Source organism: Rhinichthys klamathensis, unplaced genomic scaffold (genome assembly GCF_029890125.1).
Source record: "Rhinichthys klamathensis goyatoka isolate OS25496 unplaced genomic scaffold, OSU_Roscu_1.1 h1tg000213l_1, whole genome shotgun sequence".
In the NCBI taxonomy this organism is placed as follows: Eukaryota; Metazoa; Chordata; class Actinopteri; order Cypriniformes; family Leuciscidae; genus Rhinichthys; species Rhinichthys klamathensis.
In genome coordinates this window covers 614,788-634,593 of record NW_026606738.1, presented here as the reverse complement: position 1 = coordinate 634,593, position 19,806 = coordinate 614,788, and the positions used below count along the sequence as shown (strand labels likewise).

The window sequence follows — 19,806 nt, the reverse complement described above, 5'->3', positions numbered from 1 at the left end:
GAACACCATACTAATACTGTGTTTGACCCCCTTTCGCCTTCAGAACTGCCTTAATTCTACGTGGCATTGATTCAACAAGGTGCTGAAAGCATTCTTTAGAAATGTTGGCCCATATTGATAGGATAGCATCTTGCAGTTGATGGAGATTTGTGGGATGCACATCCAGGGCACGAAGCTCCCGTTCCACCACATCCCATAGATGCTCTATTGGGTTGAGATCTGGTGACTGTGGGGGCCATTTTAGTACAGTGAACTCATTGTCATGTTCAAGAAACCAATTTGAAATGATTCGAGCTTTGTGACATGGTGCATTATCCTGCTGGAAGTAGCCATCAGAGGATGGGTACATGGTGGCCATAAAGGGATGGGCATGGTCAGAAACAATGCTCAGGTAGGCCGTGGCATTTAAACGATGCCCAATTGGCACTAAGGGGCCTAAAGTGTGTCAAGAAAACATCCCCCACACCATTACACCACCAGCCTGCACAGTGGTAACAAGGCATAATGGATCCATGTTCTCATTCTGTTTACGCCAAATTCTGACTCTACCATCTGAATGTCTCAACAGAAATCGAGACTCATCAGACCAGGCAACATTTTTCCAGTCTTCAACTGTCCAATTTTGGTGAGCTCTTGCAAATTGTAGCCTCTTTTACCTATTTGTAGTGGAGATGAGTGGTACCCGGTGGGGTCTTCTGCTGTTGTAGCCCATCCGCCTCAAGGTTGTGCGTGTTGTGGGTTCACAAATGCTTTGCTGCATACCTCGGTTGTAACGAGTGGTTATTTCAGTCAAAGTTGCTCTTCTATCAGCTTGAATCAGTCGGCCCATTCTCCTCTGACCTCTAGCATCAACAAGGCATTTTCGCCCACAGGACTGCCGCATACTGGATGTTTTTCCCTTTTCACACCATTCTTTGTAAACCCTAGAAATGGTTGTGCGTGAAAATCCGAGTAACTGAGTAGATTGTGAAATACTCAGACCGGCCCGTCTGGCACCAACAACCATGCCATGCTCAAAATTGCTTAAATCACCTTTCTTTCCCATTCTGACATTCAGTTTGGAGTTCAGGAGATTGTCTTGACCAGGACCACACCCCTAAATGCATTGAAGCAACTGCCATGTGATTGGTTGATTAGATAATTGCATTAATGAGAAATTGAACAGGTGTTCCTAATAATCCTTTAGGTGAGTGTATATGTGAATGCCATACCACATTTATTAGTTAATAAAACATTTTAAAAAATATAAAGGTCCCAAATAGTGGTTTCACAACGATGGCATAGAAGAACCATTTTGGGTTCCACAAAGAACCTTTTAGTGAACAGTTCTTAAAAGAACCATTTCTTAGAGTGAGGAACAACCTTTTTCCACTGTAAAGAACTGTAAATTTCGACGTTTCTTTATCTGCATTTACAGTTGAAGAACTTTTAACATCCATAGAACCTTTGCATTTTACAAGTTTATTTATGGTAATAAAAAAAAGGGAAAACTTAGCCTAGAAATCTAGACTCCCCCTAGCGGCTGCAAAAATTATTTTGCAGCCAGTGTAGTCTAGCAACTCTCCATTGACTTTCGAGCTGGAAAAACCAAACTCTAGTCAGGCCAATCACATCGTGTATAGAGTCGGCGGGCGGGCGGGCTTAACATAATGACGACAGAGATGCGACGGTTCACTGCTACTTGAAAACAAAAAATGTGATTTGGCTTTGGCCGCGACTCTGCTCTGGATGATTTAAAGTTAAGCTTTTCTTTGAAACATGAACAAAGAATGGCACTTGAGTCATTTTTAAAAAAGGAAGATGTGTTCTGTGTGAAGATGTGTGAGATCGCTCTGACTACGTCACCTTCTTCGTTGCTCTGGTTGGTTGTAGCGCTATCCTATTGCGTGCAGAGGGAATTTGAAAGACAACCGTTTATCCCGCCCCTCGTATTGAGCCCTGTCAATGGTGAGTTCCCAGACCTAACATCCTGATGTAGGTCTGGCATGCCAGGCAGGGAAAACCCCCATTTTTGACCTTTTGAACCTTTATTTTTAAGAGATATTTCAAACCGTTCATTCCACAAATTCTCCATTCAAAGTCATTAGCTTAGCATCTATGAAAACATAAACATAGATGAGAGTGGCTTTTATCTCAACTACATGTTTTTTTATGTGCATTAATTGCATTATTCATTACTTCCTCTAAAAGCTTCTGCCTCTGATAGTTAACGACAGAAGCCTTGATTTTCTAATTCATTTTAGAGGAGAGAGTTAGATGGAAAACAGAGAGAAGAGAAGTCAAGAAGCAGAAGATTAAATTTGACTTTCAAACTGTGGATGAAAGGTGAAAACCAACATGAGGAATAGTCTTTATATCGTTCTAATCTATTCTATATAGGCCAATCAATATGGGAACACTTCAAACAGCACTTCTCTCCCCCTTCCTCTCCTCCAGGCCCCTTGGCTTCAACAATACATGTACGCACCTCACCTCCTAATTGTGTTTGCATTTTAAATTATTCAAAGCAATAAAAAGAACAGAAAAGACACTTAGCATTCCTCCAGCTTCCACTTGACTCCAAATCTATGGCAGTCACGCAAGCCGCGCATTATGCTTAAAGAAACGATGTTTATGACTGAAATGATAAAGCGTGATTTCATGACAGTGGTATTTGATTACATCTAGAGTAATGCTTAAAGAAAGAAATCTGCAATCTTTGTCAAATTTCACAAGAATGGGATGAATTTTTACTCAATAACGATGTGAGCAGGCATGAGATTTTGAGGAGGTGCATATTCACAGTACGAGTCAAGGTATAATCTTCTTAAAATTATTGTGAACATAGTTAGTCTAACTTTATAATTCATGTTATTGATTCTATAAAATCACTTTCCAATAAACTCTTTTGATGAAGACACAACTTAAATGATGCTCATTCTTCGCTCTAATCTCTAAGACTGTGATCAATTAGGCATTCAATGGCCCATGGCTGATTTGAAAATAAAGCAGTAATCTGGCAATAATGCCTTTGAGGGATGTGAACGAAATCAATCCTGTCTAGTGTGATGGCTTTCTGCATTCGAATGTTAATGTGATCATTACAGCCACATTATGCAGTCCTCTTTCACAATTACCGAAGCTCTGGAGAATCTGCGCCCTGAATGACATAAGATCGCCCAACTGGATGGAGTATGAAGAGCCAACAACATTGACTTTAAGCTGAAAGGAAGCCAGAAGTAAGTCTTAAGGAATTGATAATGAGGAGAAAATACATTCATCCTTTGTGTCTGTAAGAAAAGCTTAAAGAAATGTTGGGTTCAATACAAGTTAAGCTCAATCAACAGCTAAATCTGAGTTACAGTGTGGCACTTCAAATGGATGAGGCCAATTTGTAAAGGTAAAAACTCACTGTTTCAGTAGTATAGCCACAAGACGTAAACAATATTATTTAACATGGTTTTATAAGTTGGTTATATTCAACTTTACAACTTTTTTTGCCATGACAATGTAACACCTAAAAACCATATAATGATAATAAAAATTACAAGATTGACAAGATTGACCTTGAAAATGCAAGGTTTAACTGAAAAATGAATGTAAGTATAAGCTTCACATTTCTGCTTTTAAATCCTTCAGAAATGGCCCCCTTTACTTCCATTGTATGTATATATATATATATATATATATATATATATATATATAATATGGCTAACACGTTTAAATTAATTTGGTATATCAACATTATGCTACGTGCTGTTGATTGAACTTGTATTGAACCCCGAAATATTCATTTAAAGGTCCCCTGACATGAAAGTTTCAATTTCTGAGGTTTTTTAACATTAATATTAGTTCCCCTATAGCCTGTTTTTGTTCCCCTCGTGTCTAGAATTTTCAATCGGTGTAAACCGAGCTTTGGCTATTTTTCTCTTCTCTGCAGCTCAGACACGCTGACACGCTTGAAGGTTACCTCCCCTTTCTCTGCTTTACCCACCCGGAGAATTTGGCTCGCCCATGAAAAAACGAGCTAGGAACAGGAAGTACGAACGCGCCGGCGCGATTTTAGTTTTTCCTAGAGAAATAGCTTTGAGATTTGAGTTTTTCCTCGAGAGATATCATGGCTTGCAAACGAGCGAAGCATGGCAGTTGATCAGTGTTCGGATGTACAAATGAACACAAAAGTATTTTTTAGTTCCTTCATCCGAGCCCAAAGTTTTGTATGGTCCAAACATTTCACCGACGACTGTTTCCTCAACTCGATGAACGTCTGAAAATCAATCAATCGAGCTACCAAGCAACAATTTCTGATGTGTAGCCTAATTGTTCAAGTTCAGACAGGTAAGTTAAAGCTCCAGTCCGTAACTTTTTTAAGTTAAAAATAATCCAAAATAATTATATTAAAAAAAACGTATTCTGCCAGTGGTCAAAACTATCTGCTTGCCATAGCTAGATTCAAAACGGTTAGCTTGTAATAATGATTTTAATTCCAGTGGTACTGGTGGGTTTCTGCGGGAAATTCGAGCATGTTTTTGCGTCATGACGTCACACCCGTACACATAAAGAAGGAGTTTCGGCTAGCCGGCTATACTGCGCGTGACGAGATATTTAGATGTATAGGCTTTTCTCGCAGCACTTTACATAATTAAACTTATGGCATCCAGAAAGATCCAAACAACAGTCATCAGTGTCAACTGGAGATTCAGCAGTTATAAAACCCAAAAGACTTCGTACTTCGGATTTAAGGTGGCTAGAGAAAGAGAAAGAAACCGTCTCATGTGAACACAAGGATTTAAACATCGGCGGGGCTTTTGAAAAGTGCGTGAACTCCGTGTTTTGAAGGGGTTCAAAACAGAAGAAGAGACGGCTTTTTTCTGCTGAACAAGTAAGACATTTCAATAGTTCAATCGTGTAACAGTACGTTTTCTTAATTCACACAGTTATGGAGTTTCCTTTGTTGTGCCTTTCTCGTTTTGCTATTATAGAGAATATGAATTCTGAACTACACAGGTAACCATAAAACACATTAAATTTAACATTAGTCACGCAATGCTGATGTTGTTAACATGAACAATTTGAGAACAAAGTAGGCTATAATTTGCACGGTTGCTGTAAATCGCGTTGATTAAATCTAACGAAGCTTATCATGTCGAATGCTTTTTCCCCCTAGTTGGTCAGAACAAAAATGGATTTTACTTACTTGTTCAGAAGACATTTTCTTATGAAAATTCTTATGTTGGTCAAACTTTCAAAAAGTGAATCTGTGATTCTGTATGACAGTATCCACACAGCGCAGTGACTGACAGCACCACTCGCCTCGCCTCAAAGCACTGTGTTCATCCGCGCTGTTTCATGCCGATTTACAACCCACGTAAAGATAATAATTCCGCGAATCACTGCAGTTACAGATTTCGAACAGAGAGATGGCGACAATGAGGAAAAGATACGGACTGCAGCTTTAATCTTTCTCTCAAAATCGTTCAATACTGTTTATGCATCAGTAAGTCAAGCCAGTTACTAAAATATCAACTTCACATCGTTTCTTGATGAAAATAATCTTATTTAAATTCTGAACAAATTATACAGAAAGCAATCAAAGAACAATCTTTCCACACAGCGCAAATTTATCTGGACAACTTGTTATGAAATCAATGACGCACGTTACACTGCACAACGAAGCTCTTACTGTTTTTACATCATCGTGTTTGCATTGGTGAAAGCCTTAGAGAGAGTGCAGAAACTGCTTTGCAATGATAAGATCTTCATTCTCGCGATCAACACACTGTCATCTGCTCAATGCTCATCACGGCAACATTTTATGTAATGGGAATAGATCTAAATACTTTAAAAACTTCTCACGATTCGTTAATCTCGATAGCTGTAATAGTAAAAACGTATAATAGCTGTAGTAAAAGTATTCGAGAGAGTTTCACATGTAATATGTAGCTATTTCATATGCAAGCATGTCAGCCAATCACAGCAGTGGCTGGCTACACTGAATCCCACAGCAGACACGCCCCTTCAAACAGCGCGTTCAAATCAGAGGCTAAAAGCAGGCTAGGAAAATTGCCTTTTATTTCTAAATTATGACTATTTTTGATCTAAAACATACTAACATTATGAGGGCAACCCAGGAAACATTATAAAATAATAAAATAACCCCATGTCAGGGGACCTTTAACTGTTTGGAGAGGTTAAGGCCCCATCCACACTACTGCGTTTTTGTTTAGAAACGGATAATTAAAACGAATACGATCTCCGTCCACACCAGCGTTTTAGCTGCGTATTAGAATTGATCTCCGTCCACATTAAAACGACTGAAAACGCGGATCACGTGACCATTCACCAACACTGGGCATGCGCGTGCCGGTGTAAACACAACTTCATTGATAAAATTATCCCACCATGCTCTGGGTTAACCCCAAAACGACGCTCCATGTACGGTCAACAACGCCGCTGCACACGGGAATTGTCACAGATCGCTCGAATAATAGCTTGACTCCGGCGCATGTAGGCAGTTATAGCGCTGTAAAATGCAGAATTTACTTGTACAACAGCTGCTAGCAAAGATATACGCCATGACTGATGACACCCAATCATAGAGCCGAGCGGGAGCCTCTACTACGTCATCGTTTCTAAAGTCCTCCGTTTTGACCCGTCTACACTAAAACGCCCTCCGGAGATTCAAAACGAAAAACGGATCGGCAGCGTTTCTAAACTTCTCCGTTTTGGGTCTCCGTTTTTGCCGTTTTAGTGTGGACGGGAGGTGCAAACGTAGCAAAAGGTCTCCGTTTTTAAACGAAAACGCAGTAGTGTGGACGGGGCCTAAGTCAAGAGAAATGAAAATATGTTTTCAGGTAAATGGAGCACTGAAAGCAGCAAGTTTGTTTGTTTGTGTGCATCAAAGTTTGCCAGTGTACGCACATCTCCAGTACCCATAATCGCCCGCTATTTCTACAGCTGTTAGTCATGGCAATTGGCGTCCACCCCCAAACCGGCCTCGCAAGCAAGTAGGAGGGTGGCTGAGGGGTTAGGGAGGTTCTGTCATATATCATTCCACATTCACAGCGCCGCCACCCTCCACTGTTACTATAAATACAACCAGCAGCGCCTCCATTATTAATGTGCACAGCCACTCCAGCCAATCACACCAATCTATCGTGAATCCATCATCGCAAGCTGAACGGGACCACCTCCAGATGCCTGACTGCCTGGTTGACCCACCCACAGCTTTCTGAATAAGGCCTGCAGCTCAGCACAGGCTTTAGAAGAGGATCAACACAGGGATCCTGATGTCCAGATGAGGGTCTGGCTCATTCACCATAATCTCTTATAAATGGGATGAACGGATGACCGAGCACATAGTGAGGGCAATATAACTGCTCTGACACACCTGAGGACACACTGCCCCAATGCTACACTATGAGAGAGTATTTCAGTAATATAGGCCCTATATCTTTTTGGCCTCTTTTTGTGAAATATTACGATTTGTTTCCGGTTAATCTCTTGAGATTAAAATCTCGATGGAGGCAGAAAACATGACAACAAAATGAACAACAAAAACAAAGGATGATGTGAAAAGAAATGTGACTAACTACATAAATGCCTAAATGACTGCTTAAAATATCTTGAACCTGAAACCAAGGCACTGGAGCTTGTAATTTCAGAATCTTTTGTAGTGTAAAAAGTGATCAGTAACCTGACACTGAGCAGTCCACAGCAATATTACAGTAATATTAATACTGAAGTCTTTGGTAATTTTTACTACAATTGATAACGGAGATGCAAGATGGCAGTGGTTGCATTTGTATGAAACGAGAAAGAGCAACTCCACAGTGTGAAACATCAAAGTAGTGCCAGTTTTACACGGATGAGCGGTGAATAGATAATGCTGAATAATTTGAAATACCTAACAGCTGTTTGTTGTGAGTGACCAATTAGAATAAAGTATTCCAGAGAGCCACATAATAATATACATCCTGACAGAGAATGTCTATTATGGTCATTATTACAACTGATGGTTGACATTTGTGCCATATGTAATAAATCCGCAGATAACAGGTAGGTCACAGCCACTTGTTCTTAAAAAGACATGTAAAAAATAACTCAAACCAACAGTGATTGGTAAAAACTTGATGCAAGTGCACAGATGGATGCTTGTTTTCTTATAATTTATGCTCCCACATATTGCTCATCTCTTCAGGCTAATAGCTTTAGGCTTGAACACGCACCTGTTTCGGTGAAAGAAGAACTGTTCTGAATCTGTTTTTGTCATTCTCTCCTCTTCCATTTCTCAAATACAAAACCTCCACAAATGCCAACACAAGAAGTCTATCCTTGTATGCTTTGCTTAAAACACAAAACAGCAGGTTTCCGTGGTCCTGGAAAAACATTTATCCAAAACTTGGCTAATTAAGCTATGGTGATACCAAATATACAAAGTTCTGAGCAAGTACATAAATATTTGTTGTACATTTCAAGGGATAGTTCGCCCAAAAATGAAAATACTGTCATCTTTTACTAAATCTAATGTTTTTCCAAACCTTTATGACTTTCTTTCTTCTGCTAAACATGGAAGAAGATATTTTGATTTCTTTTTGGGTGAACTATCCCCAACAAAAAAATATATATATATTGTATAATAAATTATATATTTAAAATATCTTCTTTTGTGCTCCACAGGAGAAAGTGCTGCATACCTGCATGAGTAAGGGCGAGTAAAACAAAAATGTGTGACAAAATTAGTGAGCTATCACTTGCCTAGAAAATGCACAAAAAAAACATCACAGGTAAAATAACAGTTAAACAGTCAGAAACGCAACTAATTACACAAGATAACCTGCGACTCCAGAATAACCATGTCAACCCAGTTCAACTTTAGTCTAGAAAAGGACATGACTGAAAAGTTGGGTGGCTCTAAAAGCCTATTGATCTAGTTGTTGACTTGAGCTGACACTGCCAGCGCAGCTAAGCTGAAGGTTGATTGATGGTCTGTGTGCAGCTGACATTGATAAACTGAGCCAAAACGTTAGCATATGGAGAGGTACATTAGAAAGTTTAGCATAGCTGCTGCGATAGAGATCTAGAGCTGTGAGCTGAAGTATGTGGCCATTAGACCTGCAGTAGATGAGCAGAAAATGAAGGATAGCAGGCATGCTAAAGGCCTTCAACAAGCTATTCATCAGCTAATGCAGTGGATCACACACAGAGTTAATCTGTTCAGCGCAACTCTAAAACACGCACCTAATAAACAAACCGGATGGCGTCATTTGCCTTAATGGCATTCAGTCTCGAGGATCTGCATGGGTGAGCCATAGCCATTTCAGCTAACTATTCTCATCAGAAGCGTCAGCTGTGTTATACTACTGAAGAGCAAGCGTTGGAGGATTAATACTGGTTTTGTGTGCAACTGTATGATTTTGCCAACAATGCGATTTTATGCCGAAGTATTCATGAGTAATGGATTGTTTCCTGTCTTCATTAAGCACGTCTCAGTAGCATAATCCCTCTGAATGAAGATGAGCACTTCTTAGCCACACACACTTCCATAGCTCATTCTCCATTGCAGGTAACAAAAAAAACATGTTTGCCCATTTGCCTGACGTGGTTTACTGATGAGACTGAATAGTATTATGCACAATAGATGGGGCATTTGGTAAAATATTTGCACCCTTAAAAAGCTTTGAAGGCTGCTGACATCAGTTAGGTGAATAAAAGTTCTGGACGCTGCATTATAAAGTCAGTCAGCGATGGTACATTTATTCAGCAGTGGTTCTCAACCTTTTTGACTCCAAGGCTCCCCTTTGTCCACAACCACGTTAGAAGGCCCAACACTTTTCTGTAAAGTTTTAACAGCTGAATGTATTTCAAGGCTAATTTTAATTCATTTTAATGAATTTTCCACTGATCATGATTTACTTGATAAAAATTAGGGATAAGGTTTATTTAAAAATATTTTCTACTCACAATTTCTGCCTGATAAAATATTTTAGACCTTGGCACAACTGGAAAAATTTATAGTAATTATATATTTTTTTAAAAAGTAACGTTTTAATATTTTATTAATTTACAGGGGTTTTCTAAGTCTAGAAATTACACTTTTAAAATTAGGCTACATCATATGACAGTGAACCCTGGTTCTTTAAAGTAAAGAAAAGTTGTTAGAGGAATTGATTAAGAAATATCCTATAATATATATTTTTAATTAGTTGAGAACCACTGCTATACATTATACTATTATTATTAAACTATGGCTCTCAATAAAATCAAGACGATCATGAATGATCATGAAATGATATGATTTCTGTCTTTCAAAAGTAGCGGGGAAACAGTAATGTAAATGTATTTATTTAGTTAACTTTTTTTCTCGCTGAAATTTAGATTCCCTAGCCTCTGACTTCAGTTTGAATACTTCTGGAATAGGGCATTAAATACTCCTAAGAGTCATCTTACTGAACCTGAACATCAACACTTGATAAATGTGCATAAGCAGCAAAACCGTCCATAGAAAAGTCAATATGGGGCGTAATGCACTGCCACGGCAGAAACTGCTGTTCTGGGCCAACTGGCTTACCACCACTGCTTGTGAGTCTAAAAATAGCTGTACTTTGATGATGCACTGGTGACTGCTGGGAAAATTCATGCCCCACTCCCCCTCTTTTGCTGCATCCCTCTTTCCCTCTCAATGGTGCAATTAGCGCTAATACACTGGGATCTGGTCCACAGAAGAGCAGGAGACTCCGGCCAATCATTCAGATCAATTGGCATGAATGAGCTCATCCTCATGCAGCGAGCGGGAAGGAAGGAAGTAAGGGGTACGGCAGCATGCGGCTGCATTACTGCAACAATATATCTCTTGCATTTTCAGTGAAACAACGGGAGAAGATAGAGAGGGAGCGTCAGTAAGAGAAAAAGAGGGGAACAGAGATTAATGCTGTCCTCTGAGATTCAACAAAAGGATTCTGTTCCACTTATGTGCATACACATGCTCAACCACTGCTGTGAGAAACACCCCAATGCCCTGTGCTCACACTGATGCAGACACGATCACATGCTGGCTGTGCCTGAGTTTCCAAAGTGCTAGACCAATCACAGCAGCAGGACTTGTGTTTGGGTCACAAGGGGGAACAGGTCTGTCAGGGCAAGGGGGCTTTGTCAGACCACTCCAGTTCTCCAGTTCATAGCCAGATAAGACCAGAGTGCATGACAACCGTCTCTATATAATGCTCCAGCAATCATAAACTAGACAGTCTGAACAACATCAAACTCGGTTGCTGAAAAGACCATGCTTAGACCAGCATAGTCCTGGTTTGGTGCTCATTAGCTGATGGAATAGCACTGTTATGCTATTTACCAGCAAGTTGTGCTGGTCAACGAGAATGGTCTTCTTTTTTTTTTTTGGTAAAGATGTTCCCAGGAAGTTTGCTGGTTAAGAAAAAAGCATGGTGGGTACAATAACAAAACAGCATCATATTCTGATGAACCATAACAAATGCATAATCAGGTCACTTTTTCCAGGTAATGTATAGAGAAAAAGTAATATGATACTTAAATTAACACCATAAAACCAGAGTTACTATATTTCAAATAAATGTGTTACTTTTGCGAATATTTAATTTATTTACTCACACACACACAATTGAAAACTTTCCGTTTTATCATCTTAAATTAAAAGGTATAATTCACCCAAAAATGAAAATTCTGTCATCATTTATTCACCCTCATGTGGTTTCAAACCTGTATGGCTTTCTTTATTCTGAAGAACACAAAAGATGATATTTAAAAAAAAGTTCCAAACAACATTGGACCCCATATAAAAAACACAGAATAAATAAAGCCATAGAGGTTTAAAATGACTTGAAGGTAAATAAATTTAAGGTGCACACTTTCAGTCCACGGTGAGATTTGTTTTAAAAACTTCAAAACGCTGCTACGAAATGAAAATAAAGCCGAGTGCTAGTCAAATCTTGTACTTGTTATTTGCAGTAGACAAAATAACCTCAGAGCAGCGGTGGATCTACTCTGTCCTTGAGCCCACAGGTACGACCGGCAAAAACCATCTGTAAGCCAAGTAAAGCACTTCTACTTTGGTGGAGGAAGAGTTTAAAGTCAGCTGTCAGTGATAGAAAGTTACACAAAAGTAATAATGCAACAACTTAAGTAAGAGCAATGTAATATTGTCATGCGTTAGTTTTACAAGTAACTTCCCAAAACACTAGTCATCAGCCCATACAGCAAAGAGAGACACACTCAGGGCAAAAGAGGGAGAAACAGATGAAAAGAAGGAAAGAGGAGAGAGTTTGGGCAGGTGAGAGAGAGAGGACAGAGCTGAAGTAGGCCAGAGCGCAAGGGAGACCGTCTGTCCCAGATCAGTCCTTTACCGTGAGCAGAATGAGAGAGGGAGAAAAAACGTGAGCGGAAGTGTGTAAAAAGATTAGGCTAAGTCCTGAAAGCCTGAACTATCCCCCCTAAGAGCCTATACAGCAAATATTAGAGGAGGGAGAGATTTCACCATCTTCAACTGATGGACAAACACACAGGGAGGGAGAAGAGGACGAAAGGGCAAGAAAAACTCACTCACTGTACAGGGGACAGAGAGAATTAAAGTGCACAAAGAGAGGACTATGAGGAGGAGTGGTCAGGAATAGCAAAAAAGACAGGATGGAATGAAGAACAAACATAACCTGACAGTAGTTGTGTAAAATATACATGAAAGAAAACAGTGAACACCGTATCAATTCTCCATGCTGGCTTAATTCAAACTGATCCATTGGTATCGATTCAAGCTGGCAAGGTAGCGCCCACTGCCTCGACTCATCAGCTTAGACATGCAGGCAAACGTGTCATTAGAAAACACTCAGGATGGAGACGTTTTTAGAATGACATTAACCGATTACTCATTTTATAGGACAGCGTGCAATTGTCCTGTGTTGTCGTCAGGTTGTCCACACCTTCAGTATATTTTATGCGAGTGTGTGATCATTTATCTAAGCCTGTTAAAATGGTTTGAGCAGTTACTATGTTAAGATGAGAAAATTTCTCCTCATTCACGGTTAAAAGTGTGAGGATGCATGGCAGGAGATCTTTGTGCTAAGCATAATGAGAGAGAAGTGTTTGAACTACAAAGAGAGCGGTGGTTCTCTCACTACAGCGTGTCTCTAAATGAAGACATGGAAGAGGCAATACACACAAACATGAAGTAATTGGAAAGAAATACTTTCTCTACACATCAGGGATGATTCAGGAGGGTCGACTCTATACTTGCGGCGGTACTCTTACATACCAGGAGTATCCCCTTTTATTCAACAATACTTCATTTAAATTGTTCAAAAGTGACAGTAAAAACTTTTACAATGTTACAATTAATTTATATTTTAAAGTCAGCATGAAATGGAAGTTTCCGACCGTCTTCTCTTCCCTATTGTGACGCATATCTGAGTGAGCTTCTCAACCAAGAAAAACCGTAGGGCGTTTTTAATTGGATCGTGGTTTGCTATTGCTGTGATCTCATGTGAGTGCCAGCTTGCTTTGGCACCAAAAAACACGTCATCAGAGAAGAAAAGATATGTCTCTGCAAGAAGGAGAGGAAGTTATTTTGATGAAAGATTATGAGGGCACAGGAATAAACGAAAATAATGATGTGCATGGATAAATCATTTATAATAAATACTGCAATATTCCATAAAAAAAGGAATTGTCGATAATTGATTTCATGGTGACTTTAAATAAATGTTGTTTAAACTCTATTCATCAACGAATCCTGTAAAATACGTATCACAGCTCCCACTGAAATATTAAGCAGCATATCAGCATATTAGAGAGATTTCTGAAAGATCATGTGACACTGAAGACTAGAGTAATGATGCTGAAAATTCAGCTTTGCCATAAAGGGAATACAATACATTTTTTTAAACAGAAAATAGTTATTTTAAATTGTTTACAATATTAGTTTTTACTGTATAGGCCTATTGTTAATCAAATAAATGCAGCCTTGGTGAGCATAGGAGTTTTCTTTATGTTTTCTGTATGTGTGTGTGTGTATATATACTCTGGACATGTTCATGTGTATGCATGAGATGGAGAGGGCAATGCAGATGAAGGGAGAGGCTGGGTTTTCCGGAGCATTGAGCAGAAGGGTGTCAGTGCCGTTCTAGTTTCCCAATTTATCAATGGCCCGTTCAATGTGGCTAATTTTAACTCCCTTTGTGTGCCTTTGTCTGATTATCCACTCTGTCATCCTATCTCATATCCCCCCCCGAAGTGAACACATTCACACTCCACCGGAGAGACTCTGTGTGTACGTGTATGTGTGTGTTTGGGGAAGACGGAGAGAGAGAGAGAGTGTGGGAAAAGAGAGCGTGTGACAGTTGTGACAACGTGTGACTGAGGAAGATATGTTTTATTACAAGCTATGTTGGCAACACCATTCTGCCCCAATATCTGTGCCAGGAAAACATATTTGAGAGCTTTTGTTTCTGCAAATTAATAGTTTTTTATGCTGTTACGCATCAAATTTTTTTTTTTTGTGGAGATTTATTATATTATATTTGTGAGGAAATAATATACTGTTTAGTCTTTACAATACATAATTTTCCCTCCATTTTCTCCACTGCAAAAAAAAATTATTTCTAGTTTTAAGCATAAATCTTACCAAAGTTAGTCCTTTAAAACATACTCTGAAAAACAAGTCTTATTAGTTTTAAGAATATCTTTTTTTTTTTACTGGAAAATAAGACTTAAGACAAAGATTTTTTGGGGGGTCATTTTTCTAAATATTGTCTTTATACTAACTCATGTTCTTCATTTTTATCAGCTGGTAGAGCTAATTAAACAGTAGGTCTTTGGCTTCTTTACATATTATATTTCCCTCTCCCATGTTCTCTATCTTTATCTCTCTACATAACTAGAAATACACATATCATGTAATTACGGGTGACCGTAAAGACCTGCAACAATTTCCCTCTTCTGTGCAGACAGTGTATCAGAGGAGGATAAACACAAGAAATAAAGGCTTCTAATAATAGATTCAGCAGATAATGGCAGGGGAGAGTCCCAAACCAAATCCACACACACTCCCTGTGCAATGACACACGCTGCTGCTGCCTCAAGATCGCTTCACATCTGTGCAGAGGATAGAATGTTTCCTGTGCCACTTCTAGCCTGAGAGATGAGGAGTTTGCTATCTACTTGAGGGGCATTCAGTGGGCGGAAAACAATCTGTAGCAGAAATTGTGATGAAGGAAATCGCCTGAACGCACCTGGACTACTTACTGTATATTCACAACTTTTTATATTAAATATTAATCTTGGATAAATGGTATGTACCAAATAAACAATGAATGAAAAAAAGAAACAAGAAAGTTCACTCAAAATCTCACACTGCTTCAAACAGGTATTTCCATAATCCATTTTCATTTCCATGCACTTACATTTAATGAACACTAAAGCTTTAAAAATGTTCCAAAGCATCATAAAAGTGGTCCATATGACTGCAACATGCTGCATCATCTGAAGTTGTATGCAATATCACTCTGCGATGAAAACAGATATTTAAGCTGTTATTCACTGAAGATTTGCTCTAGCTCTCCTTGCCATGTTTGTGGATTCATGAACAAGTTGAGTCAGATCAGTTTCAATGAATCATTGAAGCGCATCAGAAACCCCTGGCTGAATGTGAATAAAGTGAATACTGATCTAGATTTTGGTCTGTTCTAACACAGAAAGCTCATAAGACTTGGGTTATAGTGCACTAGTCGTGTGGACCACATTAATGATACTCTTATGGGGCTTTTCTGGAGCTACAGTTCAGTGTAATTGCATGGAAAAGAGTGGCTGGCATAATATTCAATATTCCACCTTTTATGCTTCACAGTGAAAAGTCAGAAAAAGTCAGAGTGAATAATTGACTATTGAATTTTTTTTAACTTAAAGCCTAATGCATTATAAAAGTATTTTTAATGCATGAATTATGCTTTGTAATGCAACTTATAAAGTGTTGTATGGTCACATGAATCATTCTAACTACAGATTATACTACACCTTTAGAAAGCATAATGACTGAAAAACATGATAAACAACCAATTTTAGATTTTCCAAACATTATAATGCATCTTAACTTTGGTTACAATTATTTATGAAAAGATTGAATGCATTATAACATTATGAATACCTTTGTAACACATTATACATAAAGGCTTTAAGTAAAGTGTTATCGAAATTTCATTTTGGGTGAACTATCCCTTTAACAGCAAATTCTGCATGCATTGCATATGCTTACAAGAAAGAACGACAAAAAGCAGTGAACAGAAAAGAAAACCAATGTGGCATTTAAGAGCAGAAATCCCATGAGAGAGCTGCCATGCTTGCAGATCAGTCCGTTAGCCCTGCTGGGTGAGCAAGTCTGCATGCATGCCAATGTATGTGGGTGGGTGTGTTTCAGGGAGTGACATACTGCATATCAGTCTTTTCCCTTTAAAATACAGAGGAGAACAAACATATTATACTCTGCACAAGGATTCTGATTTATATTCGCTTGTAATTCTATCATTATGATGATCTCTTTCTGTGCCAAGCTCTTTCTCCCACACCAACTCAAACATATATTTTCAGAAAAACTTACTACCTACTGATGCATTATCATGCACCTCCTGTTTTAATCGAACTTCAGCATATGTCTCTTTAATAGAGAATCAGATTCCCCTATACGAAAACACACGCCGTTGCAGCTAAAATACAGATAATGAGCAACACCAACCTAGCTTGATGTCCATCATTCACTGCCTAGCAGATACAGCATAATCGCTATAAGTCGCCTGTTTCCCAAAAGCTCATATTTACAGATCTGAATGGTTCAACTTTGAATGGCTACTCTTAAAACCCTCTTCAAGATCCATTCAGCTCTCATCCTCTGCACATTTTAACCAGTCTGCCGTTCCATGCATCACCCCGGCACAGGCGTGAATAGAAATAAGCCCCACTTACTGTCTTACTGTGGTTGCCTGTATTTGTAGATCCCTCCTTTGTAAATGGAGAGAATGACAGCAGTTATAAACGAAGGGGAAAATCCGGCAGCTGGTAAAGAAACGGGGGGGAAATACAACAACGACAAAAAGAGAAGGAGAGGAGATAGAGAAGGCAGATAAAGCAACAAAAAAAAAAAAAAAAAAAATGAAATGGAGGAAAATAAATCACCGTGGCAACAATTAGGCCTTTGGAAATTACATTTTAGAGTGTGTCCTGCGAGCCGGTGAGCGCTGGGAGCCAATGCATATCCTCAGCGGGCAGACACCGCTCCAGTGGCCGTGCAATAGTAACACTTCTATTTCCTCGGTTCTGACAATCGATCTCACCCTCTCTCTCTCTCCTCCCTCCTTTTCTCCCTGCCACGTTCAAACAACCCCAATCACTCGTACTCTTTCAGCTGGTTGGTTGGCTTCATTCCTCTCTCATCCTCTTGTTTCCCTCCCTCCATACCTGCCTCTCTCTATCTCTCTCTCTCTCTCTCAATTGCTTTTGCCCCTCCCCCTCTCCTCCGCTGTCTTCTCCATCAGAACCCAGATACAAGGCAGACCCCTCCTTCCTGCACTCCTTCTCTCCAGCTTTCTTTGATGTTGTGAGGAGTTGTCGACTCTTAGCTGAGGACAAAGAGGAGACGTCTTTGATAGACTATAGCGGTTGCTGAGAATGGCATGAAAGTAGGGGAGAGATGAAATAAAAAAATACATCTGGCTACACACATTCTGCACAAAGCAATAATGTGAACTCTGGCTAAATTTATTACATAGAAGACAATAGGAACCCAGTCGCTGCATGGGGCAAAAATGACTGAGGAAGACACGGTAAATTAACAATTAATTAATAATAATTAATATTAGATATTATAGATGGGATATAGAGGTTCATTTGTTGAGGTTTTCTTTCTTTTCTTTCTGTTGAGGGAGGGTTGTAAATGTCTAAAACATTTTCTGTAATTAGCGATCCCCAGATTGGATCAGATTGCCTAATTGACCTATGGCTAAGCCACGCCCCCTCCACTCACTCGGACAAACAGTCAACATTCGGGGACAGGTGCTATGGCAGCTGTCACAGTAGGAGACATTTCACAAGAGGCAATTGATGATTTTTGAAGACAGAAAGATTATATATCATCTCAAAGTCACCAAAAGGGCCTTAACTATGCATTGGAGGGTTATATTAATAATTTTATTGTTGAGAAGGTCGATGAAAAGCTTCAGCTCCAGGCAAAAATGTACAGGTCACAGTGTAAACGTGATAAACCGCCTCTCGTTGCCATCACCATCTCAGACAACAAGATAGAGGATCAGCATTGTTCATGCACTGCAGTATTTACATGAATCATTCAGCACAACATTGCTAACATTTGTTATCTCGGTTTTTTTCAGATATGAAAAAATGATATGAAATATGAAGCTAAGTGACATGATGTACAACGCAGCTATAAGCTAACGTGTATTGGGTTAGCTATGCGCACTGTGATTGGCTCATCGCGTTTGGGGGCGTGGCTTAGCCATAGGTCAATTATTAATGAAGAGAAAATATATTCAAGAGCACCAAAGACTGCCACATATATACTGTTTCATATATTTTTTTTAAAAATTGGATTTTAATTTGATAGATTTTCAATATTAAAAATCCTTAAATAGAGAGGATACTTCTTGAAAAAGGTGCTGGTGCCCTTCTAATAAAGGAAAGTAAACTGAAATAAATAACAGAAATACATTTAAATAAAATAAATTGATTGAAATTCATAAATGGGTGTAACAAGACTTTACTTTTTTTTCCAAAAACTTTCAAATGTTTTAAAAGCTTCACAGACAGACGGATCGGGGTAGAAAAAGTAATAACTTTCATAATGTTAACTTTATCACATTATGAAATAAATGTTTTTCCCCAAAACACGTTGGCCACAATTATAGGCACCCCTAGAATTTTTTACGAGTAAAATATCTCTGAAGTATATTCCCATTAATGTTTACCTTTTTTTGAGCACACCAGGATGACTAGGAACAAGAAAATGTCCAGCCATGACTTCTTGTTTCACAAGAGTTTAAATATAAGGGAACATAAAGGCCAAATTCCCTTAATCATCCATTACAATGAGTAAACCCAAAAAATATAGTTCTGATGTGCATCAAAAGATTGTTGAGCATCACAAAATAGAAAGTGGCTGTAAGAAAATAGCTAAAGAATTGAAAATCCCCATTTTGACCATCAGGGCAATAATTAAGAAGTTCCAATCAACTAAAGATGTTACGAATCTGCCAGGAAGAGGACGTGTGTCTATATTGCCTTAAAGGGGTCATATAATGGTACATGCACTTTTACAAGTTGATTGTACTGAAATGTGTGTTGGCAGTGTCTGTACACAACCATCATATAATGATAAAAATCCATCCAGTGTTTTTGTTTTAATCTCCTTATATGTTTCCCCTGCCTCAAATCGAGCCGTTCGACCGTGTGACGTCACACGCTCGGAAGCCCCTCCCACGATTGTTGAATGACAGCAGCGTTTCAACACAGACCCGCCCTCGCTCGTGAGCGAGCTGTCAATCATAGTCTGCGCAGACCAGCGCAGTCATTGTTGATATGCTGGAGCACTGTCTATGAGCAGAATGGCGTCTAAGCGATTGTGGTGTTCTGTTCTTGGGTGTAATAACGAACACAGCAGTAATTTTAATGTTCCTAAATCCAAACCGCTGAAGACGCAGTGGCTCTGTTTGTTTTCGAAGGGAATATTCCCCACGAGCAACGTCAATGCTTTCATGTTTGCGCGAATCATTTCTCAGTGGACTGCTTTATAAAGGAGGGTCA

The 19,806-nt window shown here is 39.1% G+C and overlaps 1 protein-coding gene across 6 annotated transcripts in view; it reads right to left on the bottom strand.

Annotated features, from left to right (window-relative positions):
• The window catches only part of shank1 (SH3 and multiple ankyrin repeat domains 1), a 153,888-nt gene extending 136,491 nt beyond the window's left edge, over positions 1 to 17,397 (bottom strand). For 3 of the 6 annotated variants that reach the window (XM_056264052.1, XM_056264056.1, XM_056264057.1), the window contains exon 1: positions 16,957 to 17,397. The gene's annotated coding sequence lies outside the window, so the exon portion shown is untranslated. The remainder of the gene's footprint in view (positions 1 to 16,956) is intronic. The other 3 variants (XM_056264053.1, XM_056264054.1, XM_056264055.1) reach the window with 3 other exon arrangements.
• Between the last annotated feature and the right edge of the window lie 2,409 nt (positions 17,398 to 19,806).